At 48.7% G+C, this 22,877-nt stretch overlaps 1 protein-coding gene across 2 annotated transcripts in view; it reads right to left on the bottom strand.

Moving 5' to 3' along the window:
* LOC100121665 (LIM/homeobox protein Lhx3) overlaps positions 1-22,877 on the bottom strand; it is an 81,100-nt gene that overhangs the window by 27,108 nt on the left and 31,115 nt on the right. Inside the window, exons 1-2 of one of the 2 annotated variants that reach the window (XM_032598662.1) lie at positions 14,673-14,791; positions 14,466-14,521 (exon numbers count right to left, since the gene is read on the bottom strand). The gene's annotated coding sequence lies outside the window, so the exon portion shown is untranslated. Of the gene's footprint in view, positions 1-14,465; positions 14,522-14,672; positions 14,792-22,877 lie in introns of those variants that run through there. The other variant, XM_003425688.5, reaches the window with a different exon arrangement.

Genomic DNA, 22,877 nt, shown 5'->3' with positions numbered 1-22,877 from the left:
ACGAAAATCCTGCGGGCGTTTAGTCCCCTCCCGAGATTAGTTTTACGAGGAAACCACCGGCACTGCTGCAACTGGTGATTTGATTTTCTTGAGCTGCACTATACACAGTGCGCCGCACAGAGACGCGAGCAAAGGAGGGAGAGATAGCGGAGATATTTCGAGCGTGGGAATGAACGCGACTGATGGAGCCGCGGGTATTTTACGCCGCCGCGCTGTGTTACTGCTCCGGATTCTCGGGAGCGGGATTTGTTTAACGGATGGCGTCTGGAATGACGCGAGTGCGAGAGAGATACGGCTTATGGGAAAATTTGTTGTTTTAAGCTTCGACTCTATGGGGGTCTGCTGTGGATCGAGTTCATGATGGTTCTTGGGATTGATGATTTTAGTTTTTGGAAATTTTCATCCGAACATAACAATTTCAAATAAGCCAGACACCGTCGTATCGACCAAACAAAAACAGGACACACACAGAGCGAGCCGGAGCAAAACAGAGCACTATCCGCCTCTAAATAAGCAATAAGCAGCGCATTAGTCGAAAAACCCTCGCGCGGGCATATCCCACGCCGAAAACTCCGCAGTGGTCTCTCGCTGCCTCTCGCCAGCTGTCCTCCATCTCCTCTTTTCTCTCGTTACTCTCTCTCTCTCTCTCTCTCGCCCGCATGTTGAATAAATAAGGGGCCCCCGCTCAATTATCCCCGGCTCGTCGTCCATTAGGCTCCGAAAATTCGTGCGACTAATGCCGCCGGTCCCCAAGAGGCGGTTCACTTGACGACGAATTTTTTTTCCGTTTTATTTTTTCCTCGGATACGGCTCGCTCGCGGTTAATTGAGTTTTTGTGCGCGGCCTGTGGTTCCTGGACGCGATACTCGCCGATTTGACTAGTTAAAAGCACTAGAGTTTTTAATGTGGAAACGTGGAAAAAATATTTCGAGAGATCGGAAGCCGAAAACAATTTTTCCGAAACTTTCCAATTATCCGTAATATGATATTCCTCGAGAGCTGTGCGCATTGATTTCTCGCGAAAAAACTGAGAAAGCAAAAATAGAGAGCAACGCTTCATTGACTCCACGCTGCAAACGAACCTCGCTCGCGCGCCTCGTAATAAAAGCGTAAAACAATACACTCACGCACGCTCTGGCAAACGAAGGGAGCGCAAGAAAGCGAAGCTCAATAATAAACGAGTAGAGAGAGAGAGCGAGTCGAAAACAGGGAATACACGGGCGAAAACGAAGTCCACTGCAGAAGTGTAAATACGGGGTCGCGAGCGCGTCTATGTAACTAGCGATGGAAAAGTTGTAGCGAAAGAAAGGAAGCAATTGATAAAAGAAGCGGGAGAGAGAGAGAGAGAGAGAGAGAGAGAGAGAGAGAGAGAGAGAGAGAGAGATCGTGAGGAGGATCCTGAAAAGTCGACGAAGGCGACAAAGAAGTATAAATAAGAGGCCGTATTCTCATTCACGGCTCGACGTTCCCGAGCCGTGCCGGCGACAATCGCTCATTAACACATTTTTCACGGGGGCGAGATGAAGAGAGAGAGAGAGAGAGAGAGAGAGAGAGAGAGAGAGAGAGAGAGAGAGAGAGAGAGAGCGAGCGAGCGATGCACCGATGATTGCCGAGCGCTCGCGCGCGTTTGAATGAAGCGGCGCTACAGTAGTGCTGCGGCAAAAAAAAAAGAGAGAGAGAGAGAGAGAGAGAGAGAGAGAGAGAGAGAGGGTGAGTTTCCATCGGGTCAAATAGCGGCCAGAATGCGTGGTGATTGCCGGAGGGCCGCATAATTGCACCCTTTGTGGTGCAATCAGCGCCCCGCAACTTGTGCCTCGTTCTCTCTCTCTTTTTTCGCTCTCTGACCCCGCTCTCTCGCGCACGACGACTTTTTGCGGCTGCTCTATACACGTATATCTGCGCTCGCTGCGCGCCGGGCCGTAGTGGGTGGGATTTTTTTGGGCTCGCCGGTGAATTTCGACTGTACGCAGGGCTTCGCGATTGATTTCGGGAATTTTGCATGTGATCGAGTATATACTGAAATTAGCCGAATTTCTAAAATCGCTAGCGCTTCGTATTTTTCGTTGATTCCCTCGGTCGAATCATCAGCAGCTCATTCACGCTCGCTCCGCGCACGTATCGGCCAACTTCAACGCGTTTCCAAACATCAGCCGAATTAAGGTCAGGCTCACGCGCTTCATTTCCTTCTTCTCTCTCATACAAGCCGCTGCGCTGGTAAACTTCTTAACGACTGCGAATTACAGAGCGAATAACGGAATTATCCTCGCTATTCGCGGGGTCCGCTTTAATAATCATTATACCCATACCCGACTGTTTATAACGTCGCACAAAAGGAGAGTATAGGCTCTCTCTCTCTCTCTCTCTCTCTGATTGAGCGGGTGGTGCCGCTGCCAAATTGGATTTTTCCCCGCATAATGCGTCGGTCGTGTAATTACGCGGGGGTTGATGAATAATTCAATTATAACGGCTGAAATAATAATTGTATTATATTAATTGCGTTTATCGATCTGCGCTGCTGTCGCCGCGTACACGCGGATGAATTATTGGGATTATTAGCGAGGGCATTCAGCGCTGCGAAAATTTTTTGTCGTCAGAGCGCACCTCCCACAAGCACACACACACACACATCCATACAGAGTCAAAATTAGAAAAGTAGGCGGGCGCACGAACGAGCGAAAGCCCGGTAGCCGGTCTCTCTCTCTCTCTCTCTCTCTCTCTCTCTCTCGCGCGCATCATCAACCGGCGGCAAACAGCTGCGGTCTCTCTCTCGGCTCTCTGATCTGCCTCTTCTCTCTCCCGCGTCCCTCCTCCTGGATTATTACAAGCTCGTCGGCTCTCTTTCTCCTGCTGTAAAAGATAAACAAGAGCCGCGTCGACCGCAGGATGTTTTGACTCGGCAGTATAGCTCCTCTGATATTGTTTCGTTTCGTTTCACGGTCGTCCCTCTCTCTCTCTCTCTCTCTCTTTCGAACTACCGCCGCTGCTGCTGCTGTGCTTCCTAATTGTCTGCCTCCGCGGACTTCCGGTTCGTTAAACGCTCTCTCGCTCTCTCGCTCGTTTTTCTGCTTAGTTTCGTCCGGGCAGTGCTACTGCTACCCGCAGCGCAGTAGCGCACGACTTGCCTCGAGAGAAGGAGTAGCTTGATGATGCAATCAAGAAACATGATTTTCATCGGTTCCCATTCGTTACCCGTTGTTTCTCTCTCGCCGCTCTGGCCTCCTTTTTCTCTCTCTCTCCGCACGGCGTTGATTTTCGTATTCCGCGCGTCGCCGGCCTAGTGTAGTATTATACGCATCGATTTGATGCGCTACGCAGAGAGAGAGAGAGAGAGAGGGAGAGAGAGAGAGAGAGAGGAGAGTTTAGCCGACGAAGTTCGTAATTAGAAATGCGGCGTACGGCTCGAGCGTACACATTAGAATCGGCGCGGGTTCGTTATATTCTATTTGAGAGACGGCTGAATGCAATCACTCGAAGAGACGGAGGGTGATGGGGGAAAAACGCCCGGCTGTGTTTATTTACGCACAATTAGCGGTTCTTTGAGCGCTGCGAGTTCATAACGCGCGCGATAATCAAGAATGCGTTCGAGCTCTCGCTAACGAACTAGCTCCTCCTCTTTTTTTTCTCTCTCTTTCTCTCTCTGCACGCTAATGGTAATCCCGAGCTATACACGACTGCGCGCCAAATTTTCAATCCAGGCCGTGTGTATACTTTAATCAATTCCTCTCGCTTTTGTTAAATGAAAAAAAAAACGCGAATATGCTCAGTGGATGTATTGCTTCCGCTCTTGAAATAATACAGAAAGAGCCAACGGGTGGCGGTATAAATTGTGCATCAGCGCTAAAAGCTGTCATTTACTGTAATCCGGAATTATGGAGATTCGCGGCGCGCGCGTTTTCTTCGGTGATTGCGCGCCAAAGAGAAGTAGAGAGATAGAAGAGGAAGAAAAAAAGGAATCGCGCGGAGGCAAGAGAAATACGGCGGAGCGAGAAAAAGCAGCATTAACCTCCTTTTATTTTTGACCGAGAAGTGCGCGCGCTCGCGAGACTTTGCCATTTTGCTTTCAGCAATCGTAAACGAGAGTGCATTAGCCGGGGCGACTTTCTTTTGGCCTTTTCGCCTCTCTCCGACTGATAATTGAGCCCCTTTTATTATTAGAAACATATGCGTACAATAGTATCGCCTGAGATGCTAGAAGCGCGCGGGAGAGTGTTGCGTCGCCGGCGACTCGGAATCTAGAGAATTTTTCAATACGAGAGATGCATTATAAAACCTATATAGACTGGCTCCGCTCCATCGATGAATCCAATACAATTAGACGCGACAAAGGAAGCGACGAGCCTCTATTGTGACACGCCACACTAGCCGGCGTAAGTGCAGCATTTTTTCCCCGAGCTATGTATAGCTCCACTCGGCAAAACGAGAAAAAAAACAGCAGCAGCGCTCTGAATGGGCCATTTATTTAATTGACGATAAATAAAACCGATATAACGTAACCGAGCGCCCGCTGCAGCTGAATGAACGGGCGAAGACAGCGCAGCGGCGCAGTCAATGAATCGCTCAATAAAACACGGCTCGATCGTCGTCTATACAGCGTTGCTCTTCTTCTTTTTCTCTCCGTTTCTGGTTTCGGTTACGCTTCGAGTGTGCAGCGGAGCGGCCGAGGACGTCGGGACAAAAGGGCATTATATGCGCAAAAAAGCAGCCGGGAGCCCGACGAAATCGAATATAGCGAGAGAGAGAGAGAGAGAGAGGGGGGGGGTTAATTAAGACGCGATGAATCGACTTTGTAACTGTTGTTCGACGAGAGAAGAAACTTGTGCCGGTGGTTATGGTGAGGTGGGAATACGCGCTCAAATGTATACTTTTTTTTGTAAGAGTTCTGGCTTCAGGTACGGTGTATAATGAAACTTGCCATTGTTTCCATCCGGATAAATAAACAAGGGGCAATTCCAGCTCCGAGTTTTTAGAAGATCGGCCACTATTAGAGAAAAGCTGACACCCGCACTATTAATCGCCATCTCCCCGCGAAAAAGGCTGAGCCATCCCAACTTTAACCCGCGTGTGTAACATTGAACGCTTCTCAGCCTAAACGAGTATGAGTATACGCAAAAAGCTGTTACACGCCTACGCATCTCAAACAGCTCGGGGATAATGAATTTAATCCCACTCGCTGTGAACGCGCGCGCGCTGGCGAGCTCTATAATGAGCCGCCCATTAAAAAGCTCGAGACTTCTGGACGCGGGATCGTTATTATTTCGTGCTTTTTTGAATAATACACGAATACAGGCATACGTATATAGCGAGAGCGATAAAAGCCAACGCCGCCGCGGGGTAATGATGATCTATTGTTTGCGGCCTTTTTACGCGAGCGCGCGCGGCTTTGACAAAACGACGACGGCAAGCCTGCGCGCTTTGATTAAAATTTTAAACGAAATGCTTTTATATGCATGTCATATAATGACGGCGTTTGGCTGTATATAACGAGCAAGAGCCGTTCATTTAATTTATCCCGTTGCGAGAAAGCGCGCGCGAACTAATCATCGAAATTGTCCAGAGCCTTCGTTTGTGTACCATCGACGCGGCGGACATTAGGATATTAGATTTCGCAGCTGCGGCTTTTAGCTCGTCGTCGTCGCGTCGTTTGAAGAGGGCCAGGGTTAAAAAGAGAGAGAGAGAGAGAGAGAGATGAGGGAACGCATCAGGGACTCTCGTCGGCCGAGCGATTAGAGCGCGCGCGCGAGCGACGGCTTTTAAGAGCTTTTTTTTTTAATGAAGCCCACTGGCTCTTAACGCGTGCTAATGACTATCATATGCGCGACGCGTCGTCGTGCGGCATGAGAGAGTCGTCGTGCGGACACGAATTTGTTGAATTTCATCGCGCAGCTGCAGTCAGGCGATTAAAAATTCACACTTTTACGACGCGTGAGAAATTAATCCGACGATTAAAAACCACTTATTACGTGTATTAAACTGTACGAAAATATTACTCGAAATTAAAACGGGCTAATTCGCTCCGCGCGTCGCGTAAAAAATGAGCATCTCTCTTAGTTCGTCCATCGGCGCTAAAACGTTTTCCCTCCCAACGAAAAGCACTTTCTGATCGAATCCACTTGACGCTCTCGGGAGAGAGAGAGAGAGAGAGAGAGAGAGCAAATGCCCCTCGTAATACGTGATATAGGTATAGCCACTCGCGGGACTCTGCAGTCGCGGGAGCATTAGCGCGGCGAGAGATGAGGCAGTGACATATACGCGCATTTAAAAATAACCCTACGCTGATCGCGAGCGAGCGAGCGGAAAAATGAAAAGTGCTCTCGCGAGCAGCTGCAGTGCCTCTCATTCGGTATACACACAGTCACACAGTGAGCCGCCCCCGGAATAATTGCGCAATTCGCGTAACGAACGCTCTTTTATGCGCGCCGAGCGTCGTTATGTCTGCGCGCTCGGGAAATGGCATTATTATTCGCAGGTGGACTTGGCCCGATGCGTGTTTGTGTGTGTGTGTGTGTGTATCGCTGGTATAATGGAGGGCGAAGAGAGAGAAAGAGAGAGAGAGAGAGGGAGAGGATCTCGCGTAAACGCAGTGGCGTCTGCTCTACTGATTTATGCGCGGTTGTTGTTGCGGCGTATACTATACTAGTACGCTTGCGCTGCTAAACGGGATTCGTCTTTTTTCTTTCTTCTTTTGTTCTTTTTTTACCGAGCTACTTTCCCTAAACGAAGTCGACTTCGTTTAGGGAAATTCGTGATTCAATTTCAAGCGTCAAGAAGCTAATCTTATTATACACCAAACCGGAATCTCGGTCCTCCATAACGCAAGGCATTTTATCGCGATAAACATCGATTTGGCCGAGTTTCGCCCGGTCGGAACCAATAAAGCTCCTATTTCAAGTGCGATCTTTTCTTTGAAGGTCCGCAGACGCCAGCAGCAGTGTTATAGTCTTCCCAAAGGCGATGATCGTCGGCACGTCGTCCAAATACACGATCCCGCTTTTATCTTTTGTAAATAGCCGTAATTTAGCGACGCGATGCAGCTGCTGTAATTTCGTCGTTTTCTCAGCTGAGCCGTCGCTGATATTTCCTTCCAACGAAAATCAAACGAAAATTGCTTTCGTTTCAAATTTATCGCGACGTGCATAAAAAAAAACACAATCGAACATGACGCAATGAATTCGACGAGCCGCTCGTGGAATTAGCGAATCTTCGTTAATCGAAAAATTCATCAATATATCGCGCGCTGCAGCATACAGCCTCCCCCCCCCCTTTTCAAAAAGCACTGATTTATTTATCGGCTCCCGTTCGACCCGGGCAATATCGGCCCTCTCTGGCCGCGAGCGAGCGCGAAAATTATCCAATGAATTGTTCATTATTCCAGTCGGTCGTCGTAATGTAACGCTATCACAAAAGCCAATTCGATAAGCGAGTGGCCTGCTCCGCAAACACACGGGCTGCTGCGCGTTATGAATACACACACACACACACACATATATATATATATATATATATATATATATATATATATATATATATATATATATATATATATATATATATATATATATATATATATATATATATATATATATATATATATATATATATATATATATATATATATATATATAATATATATATATATATATATATATATATATATATATATATATATATATATATATATATATATATATATATATATATATATATATACTTTATTCTCCGCAGATATCGTAATTCCGCCGCGAGAGAGCGGATTATACTTCCGATAATTGCGCAAACAAATCTCGACGCGGCGGCGCACCTTTTGCTATGTGCGCGACCTCACCCTATATGCATACAATATAGACCCTCTTCCTTTTCTTCCTAGAGTATCAATAACGTATACACACTACTTCGCGTAAATAAAAATGGCGGAGATTATGGTAATGCGAAAACGAGGCTTAATCGGAGAAACGAGTTTCGAGAAGCCGATGCCATATAGTAATAACGCAAGCCTGAGAACCTACAGAAGTCGTCCAGACTACTGCTGCAGCTGCGCGGGATAAGATTACGATTATACTTTTGCGCTGAAATCTCTCGAGTACACCTTCGCCGTTTAACTTAATTACGATCTGTGCTATGTATAGTGTAGCAATGTGTTACCCATAGGTGCGAGGATTTTGTCGCCCGATGCGTATCGGCAAAACACTGTTTATTACGGAGCAGCCGGCGGAGGCCGCTAATTAAACGTCTGCTCGTTTTTGCCGTTTGCTTAATTGGCCGTTATGATAGAACGTGATTTGTTTCGTTGCGGATATTTGGGATGTTGCGTAGAGCAGGAACTTCGTACAAGGACGCGGGCGCGCGGGAACTAATACGCTTCCGCGGATATGGGACATAATTGGGGCCGTGTTTTCGAGATATGCTTCTCGTTCTGTTTTTCCAAACGAAAAATCGCAACCATTGTGTATACAGCCAGGGAAGCGATCGATCGCCGATTTCTCGTTTGTTCCCGTCGGTATAGCGCGAATTTCAAAATGGATATTGGATAACCGGGCAACAAAAGCGTGTGTAAGCCACTCGCGAGATAAACAAGGCGGAGAGAGCGCGAAAAGTGCTTTCTAAAATTGCGCAATATCGTAGAGAAAGATCGTTGTACGCAAACACTTAGCACTATATCGTATTGGTAATATTGTAGGCGGTAATTTTACTAATGGCATCGCAGCCCGCCGCGACTCCTCTGTTTTCTATCTCGCGCGAGTAAAACCGGCAGCTGCTGCTGCGCCAACACTTTCTAGATGACTTTCAGTGCTAATTGCCAATCGAGAGGCCTGCTGTATTGAAATTTCACCGAGCGAGCGGCCTGGCTTTTTTGCGTAAGTGATACCGGGAATTCGAGATCGCGGCCCCTTTTATCACGTGACTCGAAACTATTATTTCATCGACGCGCAGTATAGCGGACGAACTGGAGAAATTAATTCCGTTCCGCGCTATCTCCGCGTTATCGGTATTAATTAAAGAAAATACCATTAGCGTATGCATTTTCTATATAGAGCGGCGAAGCTCTTATCCGACGCACATTAGTTAACGCAATAAAAAGCCAAGTTGGCCAAGTAACGATAATCGCCATATACTCTCCATGAGCGCGACGTAAATGCACCGAAAATTAAAGTAAAGTTTTATGAAATTCAGGCTAATGGCAATTACGGAAGCGAATGAGAAAAAATAAAAAAACCGTTCTCTCTCTCTCTCTCTCTCTCTCTCTCTCTCGCGTGCGGAACTTATTACACGATCGATTTATTGCAATTTTTAGCATCAGCGTCGCAAATGCTTCAGTGTTATGCGCGCATGCGAAATTGACCAGATGGCAGCTCTTCACTCGCCAACAACCCTTAATGAGACTCGGGGCTTTCAGTTTGATGACGCATTACGCGAAGTCATTAGGTTTGATTTTATTTTTTAGTCCTCGGCGTACGCGTGCTCGAATCGGCAATTTTAATGATCATGAGCGAGCGAGCGAGAGCCGGCGATTTTTTCTCGCCTATTTATGCTTAATTAAATTTTTTAGGGATATTTTTACGCGGAACTGGAACGCTCATCCAATTTGTTTTAATGGCGCGAGCGCAGCGAACTTAATTAAAAATCGCGTTTTTGTAGTAATTTTTGCAAGCGTGAGAGGCCTTCTTTTTTTATGGATGTTTTCGGAGCTCGCGCGAGCGGATTTTAATCAAATCCCCGGTAATACATTAAACGAGATTTCGACGGAAAGAGTCGAGTGTATTACGTGATCGCGAGATTAATAAATCGCACAAGTGAGAGAGAGAGAGAGAGAGAGAGAGAGAGAGAGAGAGAGAGAGAGAGAGAGAGAGAGAGAGAGAGAGAGAGAGTGGTGTATTAAAAATCTCTGCTCGAATCTTGTTAATCCAATAATTGAGTCGAGAGATATCGATTCAGCATCTTCGGAGGCGAAACGAGCGAGTCTCGCTCCCCGCAAGTCGAACGCCGAGCGTTGCACAAGGCAGATGCGACGCGCATTGCAATATGTTTATACGCAAATAGCCGACGTGGCCGCGGGAACTTTATTAGCCGTGGGTCCCATTAGCCTGATGATTTTACGGACAAATTAGAAGCCCTTGGGAAACTATTACGTGTTCGCCGTTATTACCCTAAAAGGTTCATTACACTTTCGCCGAGCGCGAGCGAGCGAGCTCTGTCGGCCAATTAACGAGCCTACTGATGGGGCTTTCACGTATCAACGTGAGAGAGAGAGAGAGAGATAGCGAGTAGCACGTATAGGCTCTGACTTCTGCGCTTCGAGCGATCGGCATTGTTGATCGATTCACTGCTCGACCTATATGCTTCGAGTGTACTTACGCAATAAATAAACGAATTTGCAGAAAAGCCATCGATCGATCCATTTTTCCCGGGATCACGTACCGCGCGCCGGAAGAAAGCTCGAAAAAGTTGTACAAAAGGCAGCGGAGCTCGCGCCAGCGCCGGAAAAGAAGGAACAAGACGCATAGTGGCGGCGGGGCTGCATAAAGGAAGTCAAATTTCCCGATCATCAATTTTCCGAGTCACGACTGCAGAGCTATTTGAATGAACTGTGTCGTGCTCCGCGGATGTATGCTACAGAATGAAAGTGAGGGCGACAACCGGCAGCGAGTACAGAGTGCGAGTGCAGTTACTGATTTAACGCGGGACAATTGAATCCAATTACAACCGCTGCGCGGCAGCAGTGAGCCGACGCTGCCAGAGGTTCTCAATGTCCCCGGATTGTTGTGAACTGCTGCTCTGACCCTCTCGATTACGGCCGTTTTCTCCCGTTGACGCGATCTTTCGGGGCTAACGATGGATTTCTTTTGTGCGCGGAGAATTACTTCGATGCGTACACTTTGAAAAAAGGGGGTCGCTCGCTTGCGCGCACGAAATCTTTTCGCCGCTCCTAATCAAAATAACGAGCTTACACAACCCGCGGCGGGGGCATCGGGCTTTTAAGTAACCACAATCCCATTTTCGAAAAGGAAACTCGCGGAAATTGCAGCGCTCCGTCGTCTCTAGCTCGCGGCAAAAGCGTAGATATATACATAGACTCGTAGTGGCGCTTCCCCTACTCGTCCTCGAGTACACCGCAGTGTCGAAATTCGCTCGAGACTCCTCGGCGTTGTGTATACCCCCTCGAAACTCGCCGATTGCGTTTCTCGATTGCATCTCTCTCTCTCTCTCTCTCTCTCTCTCTCTCTTGTATCGTTTACCCTAAGCACTATCAATTTTATCAATTAACGCGTGTATACAGTCGAATTGAATTCCGCGAATGGAAGACGATTACATTCTTGGAAGGAGAAAAAATCGAGAAAGAAATTCGAGGTCATCAGGCCGGTCCTAATGAATAAGCGATCGCAATCAGCCGAAAAGAGCTCTCGTGCCTCATTCATAATCAGCCGCGGCGGCGGCGGCGCGAGCGTGGAGGCAAAATCGCAGAAAAAGCCGGGAGAATTATAGGTCAGCCCAATCAAGCCGGGCGGGCATACACACACTAGCGCACAACGTGACTTCCTCCCCCACATCCATCCGACTCCTCCTGCGCGAGCTCGTCAAGATCCAGCGCGCTACAATCCCAATAAATTAATCAAAACCCCCCACCAGTGCTCTCTCTCTCTCTGCTCACCGTCTCTCTCTGGCTCCTTGCATTAACGACGCTTACGCCGGGGCTGGCAGCACGTAACGCGTAATCCGTCCGTCTGGCGAACTACATTCGAGGCGTACACCGGCTATAGCTGCGCCCCTGGCTGTTCGTTAGGGGCCGCATTGTCCGCTAACTAAGTACAGCGCCTCCGCTCATCTCTCTCTCTCTCTCTCTCTCTCTCTCTAACCCCTTACTCCCGGCCCCCAATCTCGAGCTAGCTCTGCTCTCAGGAAAGCCGCCGCCGCGAGACGAGCTATCGTTGTGCACGAGCCCGCGCGGCGGCGTTCGATTGCCGCGGGGAGGTGCGCCGCCGCCGCCGCCGCCTCGACGCTTGATGAGGACAGTCCCGGGCCGGGATGCTCCAGTGCCCTGTGCTCCTCTATACTCCGGCTGGATTATTTCAATTTTTTCACTCGCGATCTGCACTTCCAAGGCTTCTTCAACGCTAATCGTCCGTGATTTATCGCGCCTAGCTCGCTCGCGCGCGGATGATTGTTATTTATAGATCGCGTGTCGGCGCGCGCGCGCGTCCTTCTCGAATGTACGAGCTGCTGGGTAATGAAGTTTTAAGGTATATAGAGCCCGCTCTGCTTTGATTACACATTCTTTCCGCCGGTTCGAAACATTTTCGGCCTGGAAATTCACTCGGCGAGCGCAGTAAATTTTCATCAAAACTTTTTAATATGCACGCGGGGGATTAAAATACGCACGCGATACACGCGCGTAATACGTACGTACATTACAAAGAGAATTTCAGATTCGCTCGCGCGGCTTAAATTTTCTTAATTGCTAAGCAAAAGCAATTTTTTATTCAGTCCGAAATTTCTAGTTACTTGGCCGCCGGAAGAGAGAGAGAGAGAGAGAGAGAGAGAGAGAGAGAGAGAGAGAGAGAGAGAGAGAGAGAGAGGGAATAATTCATCAGTAGCGCGCAGCTGAAGCGTCGTTTGCATAATGAATATAAAGCGTAAGCAAATTCGCGTCGCACGACGTTAAATTCCAAAGAGTAAAATTGCTGAATTTCCCCTCCATTATCGCCCGATTCGAAACCAAAACGCGAAAGCTGCACCGTACACGATATTTCGGTTTCAGCAAACGTCATCGTCGTCTTTTACTCCCTCTCTGATCTCTCGAATATATTACGCGCGAGAAATTATAGATCGAGAAAGATAATCCGGACTCGCGCGAGCGAGGCTTCAATGCAAACTGCGAGAGATAAGCCCCGCTTAATTAATCCCATCGCGCCGCAGCCGTTCTTTATAATTTTTTTCTTCTTCCACCGCCGCCTTTCTCCCCCGATAAATTAACTTCCACTCCGAGCCGGAAAATCGAGACTGACCAAACAGTTTTTCGAATTTCCCGCCGAAATCCCAGGCACTCGCTCGCAGAGCACAGCACTGCACGGGCTGTGCTACCAGCAGACAGGAACAAGTGTCAATCAGCGAGCGAGCTTCGTCTCTCTCCGTCGCGCGCGCTCGTATTCAACGCAATCAGGAGGAGCTCGAGAGTTGAATGTACCGATCGGTCGGCTAAATCCGCGCACGTATGTATGCTTCGTGTCGTCGTCGTGCGCTGCTGCTGATTTTTGTTCCGGCTGATGTCTTGGGTTTTTAACGCTCGCCTGATCGGTTCGTTAGCGCTCTCTTATTTGAATTTTCGAGCAAATCCATAGACTCGAACTCGAAACGTCTAGCGCTTAATTTCGAACCATTCAATATTTCCAAAACCCTCCCCCCGGTCGCCAGTATTCAGCGCACGCACTGAAAAAAACCCCGGACGACTGCACAATCTCCTTAATCGGGATAACGAATCCACGCCATAACCAGGCCGCACAATCAAGGCTCGTTCAGTCCTGCGGACGCAGCAACAGTCGCTCTCTCTCGGCGCAATTCAAACCCCCCCTGCAGCAGCAGAGAGAGAAGATGCGTTTGCTCGCTCGCGCGCGGCCAATTCGAATCATCGTCCGTCCGTCCGCTCGGCCACCCCGAAATTACTTCCTCGACCTCGGCACACTGTGCACGCTTTAATGACCCGCAGCAGCAACGACGGCGTAGTACGCAGTACGGCGAAAGGAGCCAAATGAGAAAGGATCGCCGGCGACTATAATACCGGATACGGCTAGACGAATGTGGGCTATACGATGAATTGTTAATTCCGAGCGCGCGTAATGAATGTGCATCATCCAGATATGGAAATCGCGCGCTCACTGTGTGTGTGTGTTCGGCTTCTTTCTGAACGCGCCACTGTGACGAGGGCCGTTTGGTCGAGCTTCTGGTTTATGCCACTTTGCATTTTAACGATGACTCGCTTTTGTTCCCGGTTATCGCGCGCGCGCGCGTCGACGAGTCGCTTTCTTCTTTTCCCTGGATTATTCGTATTGTAAATTAAAGGGTCTCTGATTATGGCAGCCGAGAGGATGAATGGGGCTTGACTAATCCTCGGGACAGTTTTTCATTCGCGCGAAACTGCCCCTTGTATCCCGAGACCGCTATTCGGGGGAAAAACCGTCTCATCGTCGCCTTATCCATCGCTATGCAAATAAGCCGCTCGGAAATCGACGGGTGCGACGCGTTAAAATAATACACGTTGCTTCCTTTCGCGCAGGTACGTCCGAATTCCGATCGTCGAGGGGTGGGACATCTTCGGCTTCTCTCGGTTCCGTCCGAGGGGAGACTGGTCCTCCTATTCGCGGCCTTTGTATGGCTCGTGACCGATGACGACGTAATGCCCTTTATCATGACGAGTTACGAGGAGAACGAGATTGACTCCTTTGGAAAACAAAGAGAGAACAAAAATCAAAACTCACCAGCACAGTATCTCCGGCTGCAATCCTCAGCAGCTCGACCGCCACGACTGCATCGCCTGCAAGCAGAGAAGAGGAAAAAACGACGTTGAAATAATTAGCATCAGCAGTGGAGCCGAGTAAAAAGCGGCGCGAGAGAGCTCAACCGGCTGAAAACTACCGGCGAAGCTCGACCCTATTAGTTAAAGCGCGAAACCCGCTTATTATCACCTTTCCGGCTAAGGACTGTACTTAACGAGCTTCCCGCAATCACTTATCGCACTCGCGCACGTGAAGAGAGAGAGAGAGCTCGTTTGTTCGCTCGAGCCGTGTGTAAAAAGGAACAAAAGCGACTGCCGCGCGCGCGTGGAAAAGCCCGAGTGTGTGTGTGGGTTTTAGCGACGAGACGCGATTCGTCGCACGCCCGCATCGCCGCAGATAAGCCCGTGCTGGTCTGGAAACGTCGCTCGCGCCTCTACTTTGCGTATTTATCGCGCTTTTTCTCTTGTTGAAAATGGAATGTATAATTTTTTAAATTAGAATTTTTTTACCATTTTTTTGTTTTGAAAATTCGAATGAAAACTGTTTGCGCGGTTTGTAAAGTGAATATACGTGGGTATAAGAGCACTCGATTCTCTCGCAATCGCGAGCGTAAACAGCGGCGTCGACACTCGAGGCAAAAAGCCGGCGGCAATCTCGACTGGCGGCTGCATTTCATAACCGCCGCCGCGCGTAAGTATTTTAGCAGCTCATCGTCACACCAGCGGGAGTCGAGTCAAATTAGTCGCTCCTCGGCTGTGTACGCGTCGCGTATAAGTCTGCCCGCAAATACGCTTTGGCCGATTATTCTGGCAATTGGAGATAAAACATAAAAATGTTCAATTCGCAGAGCCGAAAAGTGAGACATAAAATAGGTATTTCCGAAATCGCCAGGGAGAGAGCTCTACGCGGAAAATAATAAAAAGCCCGAGACAAGGCATATTTGAATCTCCCGCGTGCTGTCGGAGAGCCGCGCAATCTCCCGAGGCAAGCGAACGAGCTGGAATATCTATAGCCCAACCGTAGCGGCGAGCTCCGAGAGCGAGAGAGCGAGAGAGAGAGAGAGAGACACGAGCTGGCATTTCGCAATCTCCTTCGATCCAATATCCGAGTTTTTTGACAGCAATTTCGGTCACGTCCGATAATATATCTGGATCATTAATATAAAGCTTCTGCCTCCCCTTACCCCCTCCGCACGCGCTCGCTCGCTCGCTCGGGAAAATTGCTTTTCAATCCCCGGTAACTTGCCGCTCGCCCCGATATGACACCCCTCTCGCTTCTTTGCCTCTCCTCTGCGTCTTTGCACGTGGCTCTCGGATGAAATGGAAAGCGACCGACTGGTTTTCCTTTTAATTCCGACACGCGGGACTCAGCTTCGAAAAACAGTGTATGGTATACAGCTGGAAGCACACCCCGTCAAAGACAAAGCTCTCGGCGAGCGAAGCAATCCTCTTTGAAAAAAAGTAATTTCACAAAAGGTTCAAGGTTCGAATCACCATCAGAGCCGCCCCTCTCTCGTATCTGACCGAGGCAATAAAAATTAGTCGATATAGCCGGTCCTCGGCTCGCTCCCGAAGAGAGGAGAGGAAAATGAGATCGGAGCTCGCCGGCATAAATATAAAAAGAGCATCGCTCTCTCTCTCTCTCTCTCTCTCTCTCTCTCTCTCTCTCTCTCTCTCTCTTTCTCTCGCGCACCGGCTCGATTATACTCCCATACGCGCGCGCGCACGTGTGTGTACGTGCGTGTATACACACAGAGCCGCCGCCGGAGGAGAGAAGCCCGGGCCACCCCCCATAAAGATCCCCTCGATCAGATAAAAAATGTATTATAGCCGCCATGATACAGAACTCAATACCTCGGCGCGGCAGCTTCCCGCTCTGGAAAAAGCCAACCCCTGCGAGCGCCGGAAAAAGCACGAAGACGCGGAGAAGAGAGCGTCGGAGCGCGGACCGAGATGAAAATGGATTTTTTTTGAAATTTCGAGCTGCCTCATAGGTGTGATTTTTACGCTTCGCTAATCGAAAAACGTTGCATCGGGCGAAGAGGAACCAAAGGGAAAATTCGGGATTTTCCATTACAGAAAAGCCCGAACGCTCCCTTTGTCTCCTTGGCGTATGTTTATACGAGGCCGCATATGAGATGTGCAAATGCTCGCGTAGGCATATCAGCCGCGGAATAAGAGACTCGAGCTGCGGAGTGGATCTTTTTTCTCGTTCTTACTCTATTTTCTCGGGGATCCTCCTCGGATTTTCTATGCTTGACTTTATGACTTGATTTTCTTTCGGAAATCCGCGCCTCCCCCCGACACATACACACAGAGAGACGGAGAAGAGGATTGATGAATAAATTTTGAAGGTACGAATAAAATATGCTCTATATTCTCGTAGTAATATCGGAATCAACGCAACTACATAATGACGAGGAGAGAGCGACCCTTGACGGCGCGTGTGACATCGGGGCAATTTCGGCTCGTCGCCGGGGCGAACAAAGGCCCGCGAAGAGCGAGTATATACAGTCCGGCGACGGCAATCCGGCTAAGATGCAAATCGAACGGCGCTAAAACGCGCATATATACCTAGATAGCCTGCATATAAGGCCGGTCTCGGGGAGATACGCCGCACAGCGCTATATAATGCCGTATAGAAAGCCCAAAGAAGAAGAAGAAGAAAAAGAAGAAGTGGAAAGAGAGCGAGGGGTAATTTTATCCGCACTTAGCAGATGGATTCTCCCTTGTATATATATATAGCATCTCTTTTTACGTCTCTTTCTCCGAGCTATACACACCGGCTTTCAGGAGCCGCGCGCGCATGGCTTTTTTCCTTTCGCCGCTGCGGCGAATTTCTCGTTTTGTCTCTCTTACATTACACACGAGCATTGTTTCTTCGAGCTATTACATACTTCGAGCAAATCTATATACATCCGGAACTAGGGGCTTTTAATCACGACGAGAATCCAATCAATCGAACTTCTAGCGAGATTCCCGGAAACGCGCAAAGAAGCCGGCTCTAATTAGCGCAGCGAGGGCAGATGCTAATGCGCGCGATCAAAGCCCCCGCGCTGAGCGGCGACAAAAAACGCGGCAGCGTGAAATTCTCAAAAGACGTGTGCGCGACGAAAGGTCAGAACGAATTAGGAAGGGAATTAATGGCGCGGTGTCGTTGCGCAAAGGGATAGCCGCTCCGGGTATTTGTACAATTCAGAGACACCCTTTTGAAATTCGCATAGGAGCCTCCTCGGAGTTCCCACGTACGTGACTGTCAAAATTCGGGATAAAAAATAGCGCAAAAGAGCACGCGTGCGCAGCTCTCGATCCAATCCATTCCCGAGTGTAAGAAGAAGCCGAGAGAGAGAGAGAGAGAAAAAAAACTAATTTCTCCCGAGGAAATCTGCATAATATAGCCGGCAAAGCCGAGAAAGAGAGGCGACGTGTCTCGTCATTAAAAGAAGCAAATTACACAAAGCCGGCCGCGCTTTAAGAATATACACACGCTTCACGCGGCGCTGCTCAAACTCAAAGGAGCGCCACGCGCGCGCGCGCGCGGAAAGACACTGTGCACGTCTCGCGAATAACAGACCTGCAAAAACAAAGCCCTTTCTTAGAGCGAGACACACATGCAACCCGATGGGAATCCATCCCGAATTTCCTCGCTGCATTCCCACCGCATCCTTTCTACCCTCTTCCTTAATTCGCGAAAGGGCCACTGCATTCTCTAGCTCAGCTGCTCGCGCTTCTTCCGTCCCCTGACGCTTACGCATGCCCGGCTTTTTGTCTATATTCTTCCGTCTCTTCGCTGCTGCGATGATGCAGCGACGGTCTCGAGGGTAAGAGCTACCGACGACTCGGTAATAAGATATCCGCATTTTCTTAATTAAGCGCGCCATTTTCAAAATTGAAACCGAGAGCGAAACGATGCGCCGCTCGTTAATTAGCAAAGTGGCCTCTTTCTCTCTGTGAGGTAGCTTTCTGATTGGAATTCCGTTCCGCGGAGGGGATCGCCGAGTGCAGCTTTTTGAAATAATTACGGCAACGGATTTTTCGATGATAAAAGTGAACGTCATATGCGCGCGAGATTTGAATTTATACGGCTAATTAACCGAGCTCGAATCATCGCTTTTACGCCTGCTTTCGCGCGGCCAAGTTCCGCAAACAAAGTTGGAAAACGTTAACTCGATCAGTCGAAGAAGCCGTGGCTCCTCTGCGAGTTGCTGCAGCGCAGGCGGCGAAAAGGAAAAAAAGGGACGTCAGAGAGAGATAGAGAGATAGAGAGAGACGAGAAAGGAAAGGTGCCGCGCGCACGCAAAAAACCGGCCGTGGAAAGAAGAAAGAGAGCTAGAGCGGGTAAAAATAACGGGAGTAATTCTATTGTGCGGCGACAAATTGATATAAACACTAATGCACTCGAGAGGCACTGAAAGTTTCGCCCCGCCGGAATCAAAATAATGGAGCCGTGATAAAAACGGCGCGCGCCTCGTTAAATCTGCTAATGCACCGCCGGCGCGATCCTCCGCCTCTGCTGCTCTCTGCTGCCGAGCAACTATTTTTCCCTTTTCGCCAGCTGCAAGCGCCACTTTTTTGCACGAATACGCGAGAGAAAGAGAGAGAGAGAGAGAGAGAGAGAGAGAGAGAGAGAGAGAAGAGCTTCTGATGCTGTGCGTTGTGTGCTCGGATAATAGAACGCGGAGCGAGCTGGAATTTTCGCGCGGCTTTTGCGCCGTCGATCGATTCTCCGCTCGAAAGATATTATCTCGGATTGAAAAATTAATTATCGCAGCTCCCACTTCGCCTAATGAACGCTCGCTCGGATAATTGTGATTCGGTGTGATTTTGTGACTTCGTTTCGCAAATTGCGACTGAAAATTACATCTATCGAGAATGTTAATCTCGAAATTCGACGTGTCTTCAATAATGAAGGCGACGAAAGTCGGATGACCGACGCGGGGAGGGTTAATAACGCTAATGCAACGTGTAAGTAATATCGTAAAAGTACCCGGACCGGACGGAGTCTACCTAGGATTTCTCCTGATAGGATAACTCACTGTGTGTCTGTATCTTATATGCCGAACGACGAATTGCTCGCTTTTAATTAAATTGCTTCGCGATCCGTTATATGCAGGCTTAATGAGAGCCGCCCGCGCGCGTATAATAATTTTTACGATAAAAAACGTATTCCATCTCTCTCTCTCTCTCTCTCTCTCTCTCTCTCTCTCTCTCTCTCTCTCTCTCTCTCTCTCGGTAGAGCCGATATTTTATTACAAAACACGCGAGCGCTTGGCAATCTGACATATTTTTAATTAAAAAATTTTAATAAATGAATTCGTCGTACAACGGGCCTCGCGTCGCGTTTATTAAATTCCTTAATAAACACGTGTATAGCATCGGCCTACATATTTTTCTCGCTACACCTGACATCACTGCCGCGCGTTTAAAAAAGAAACACAGAGGAACCAAACACGGCATTAGGAAATCGGCGATTAATCTTGCGTGACGCGTTTCTCCATCCCGCAACTCTTCCTCCCTTTTTTTATTCTCTCTCTCGCGCGCGCGCGCGCGAAACCGCACACCGACCGTTTTTCGGCGCTTCTTACACCACACGCAGTCTTTCCTCACTATACTCGCTCGCGCGCGTGTGCAACGGATCTCTCGTACTCTTTTTTCTCGCCGCAGCGATTGCAGCGTCTGATCCTTTTTTCTCTCCTTCTCTCTTGGGTTTGATTAACTCTTAGAGCATCTCTCTCCCGAGCGCGAGCCTTTCCCTAAACAGAGCCGCAAATTGAAATGGCGCGTTCAAGAAGAAATAAATAAATAAAGGGAGAAGCGCGAGGAGGGTGGGAAATGCGCGCAGATAACATAATTACTTTTGGCCCCTGGCACGCCGTGCGCTGCGTTCTGCGGACTATACTCCGACGCGTCGCTGCCGGCGTCGGCGGCGTCGGCGTCTTGCGGCTGTGAATTTAATTAAATATTTTCGTTGGCTCAACGTCGACGCTGCCGCTGCGTCTGGCTCTCTTGTACTCTCTCTCTCTCTCTCTATATATATATATATATATCTTTCTCGCAGCTCGCACGAGGCAATTTACTTTTTTAATTTGTGTAATGAATCAAACTCGCTAGTATACAGTTCGCGGGGGGGGGGGGGGGGGGGGAATGCGCATATTTCCCTTTGTTTCGCGGATATTGGAAAGGAAATAAAACGCTGTACCGTGTGCCGATATGTATGGACGTGAAAAGCGCGATGTATCGGGAGAGATCAGAAATGCATCTTCCTAATTAAAAATCCTCCGCATAAAAAGCTCGATAGAGACGGCAGAGCTGCATCGACGTATTCTCTCCGAAACTCGTCGGGCAAGCCGTGTATACATGTATATGCACAGCAACAATACTCGTCGCGAGCGAGACAATGTGTGCGCAGCCATTTAAATGATTGTCATCAATCTCCCGCGGGCTGCCGCAACTTGGCCGTTTAATTGAAAATCTCAATAAAGGATAATGCTCGCGCGCCGCACTCGCGAGGAGAAATCCATCCTTTCCAATGACATCGCCTTTATATTCCCTCACTCACACACACACGGCTTCCTTCGGCTCTTTCTCTCTCCCGTCCGTGTGTGTGTGTGGGGGGGGGGGTATAGACGCACTGCACGCTCCGCAGACATTAATTTCCAAGAGTGCTACTTTATCGAATGTTGCTCCGCGCGTAATCCACTTTTAATATATTAAATCCCCCGGCAGCTACTCTCGGCTCTATAGAGAGAGAGAGAGAGAGAGAGAGAGAGAGAGAGAGAGAGAGAGAGAGAGAGAGAAAGAGAGAGAGAGAGAGAGAGAGAGCGTCGGGACGTGTATAATGCGGTGTACAGTAGTGCGTGTGTATAGAGTATCCCCGAGCAACGCCACTCGCTCGCGCGCACATGCTTATAAGCTGCCGATCGACTGCGCGCGAACGAAATTTCGCAGCTGCACACAGCTACTCCGCGAGAGAATTGCAATTATTGGATTCTTCGAGTTCATGCAAGCCTCCTATATACTCCCCCCCTTCTCGTATACGCATATACTCTGCCACGCGAGCTCGAACGTTATTTGTTCGAGGCTGTTTTCGTTCCGAGAACTTCTCTACTGCGCGTTTCAAAAGAATGCGCTATATAGCTGCGTGTATGTGCTTTCGTTTTAATTGATTCATTACGAACTTTCGATCGAGGAATGCCTTTTGTTCGCGAGAATACGTATAACAGTCGCGTGGAATTATATAACGAGCGGATCTACCTGAAAAACAGAAGGTATATATAGTAGAGAGCGATGATCGAAAAAAGGACACCCCTGTGTCCGACGCGCGCACTCACATAAGAGACCGACCCTCGTTACGATCGAAAACAGCCCCGGCTCGAGCAACAAGGGAAGATTGGATAATTCGGCGCGGCTCGTTCAGGCTTAATAAGAAAACGTTATTATGTATTAAGAATGATCCTCTTTAGATAAAGGGAGCCCAAAGAGAGAAAGAGAGAGAGCCGCGCGCCGGCGTATGATTTATGCCCCTAGGGCGACGCTTTCCTTCTCCCGGGTATACCTATATATACCAACGCGATACTCGTTATAGAACGCTTTTTTCGATTGTTGACTCTTCTAATGACTCTTCGAAATTTCTTTCTATACACACACGCGCGCGGGCGTTGCAGGGATACGACGTTTGATTGATTTTTCGACGGCGGGCCGAGCAAATATTTGCCGCCTCGCGAAGGTAAGATTTTTTTTCCGCACTCGATTCGTCAAACTATTATTCCGTGCGCATATCGCCAGCCGCGTATATATAGTCAGTTTGCCGAGAATCAGAGAGTAATTGTTTCCGTTGTGCGCAGCGCGCAACGAAATTCCAAAGTAAATTCGCCGAGCCATGATAACTCTGCGGGGGAAAAACGCTCGGGAAACATTCTCGCCAATTTAATCTAACGAGAGCTGCAGAGTGAAAGAGAAAAATAAGAAAAATTTTCACAACGCGCGCTGCACGCGCTATAACAATCGAAACCTTTTTCCATCTCCCTCTCTCTAGTTCCGAGAGCCGTGAAATATTCCGGGGCGAAAAATATGCGCGCAAATATCTATCAATACATCGATCACCCGCGCTCGATTGGAAAATTGTTACGAGTTCTGCGCACACACTCACACACTGGTGGAATACGGAAAAAAGTTTCGCTTCCTTCACCGCCGTGTGCACTTTCTCTCTCTCTCTCTCTCTCTCTCTCTCTCTCTCTCTCTCTTTTTCCAAGTGCAAACAATAAACATTTTACTCTTGCGCGAGAGGAGAGCGAGAGCGAGTTTACCCAAAAACGTATATACGCGTATATATAGGTACGCGGACGCGCCTTTCCTCGCGCGGGGCGGCCTTTTGTACGGCTATGCGGCTATAGAC

The sequence above is a fragment of the Nasonia vitripennis genome, chromosome 3 (assembly GCF_009193385.2).
Source record: "Nasonia vitripennis strain AsymCx chromosome 3, Nvit_psr_1.1, whole genome shotgun sequence".
In the NCBI taxonomy this organism is placed as follows: Eukaryota; Metazoa; Arthropoda; class Insecta; order Hymenoptera; family Pteromalidae; genus Nasonia; species Nasonia vitripennis.
Note: the sequence above shows the minus strand (reverse complement) of the source record. Positions and strands in the feature narration are given on the sequence as shown.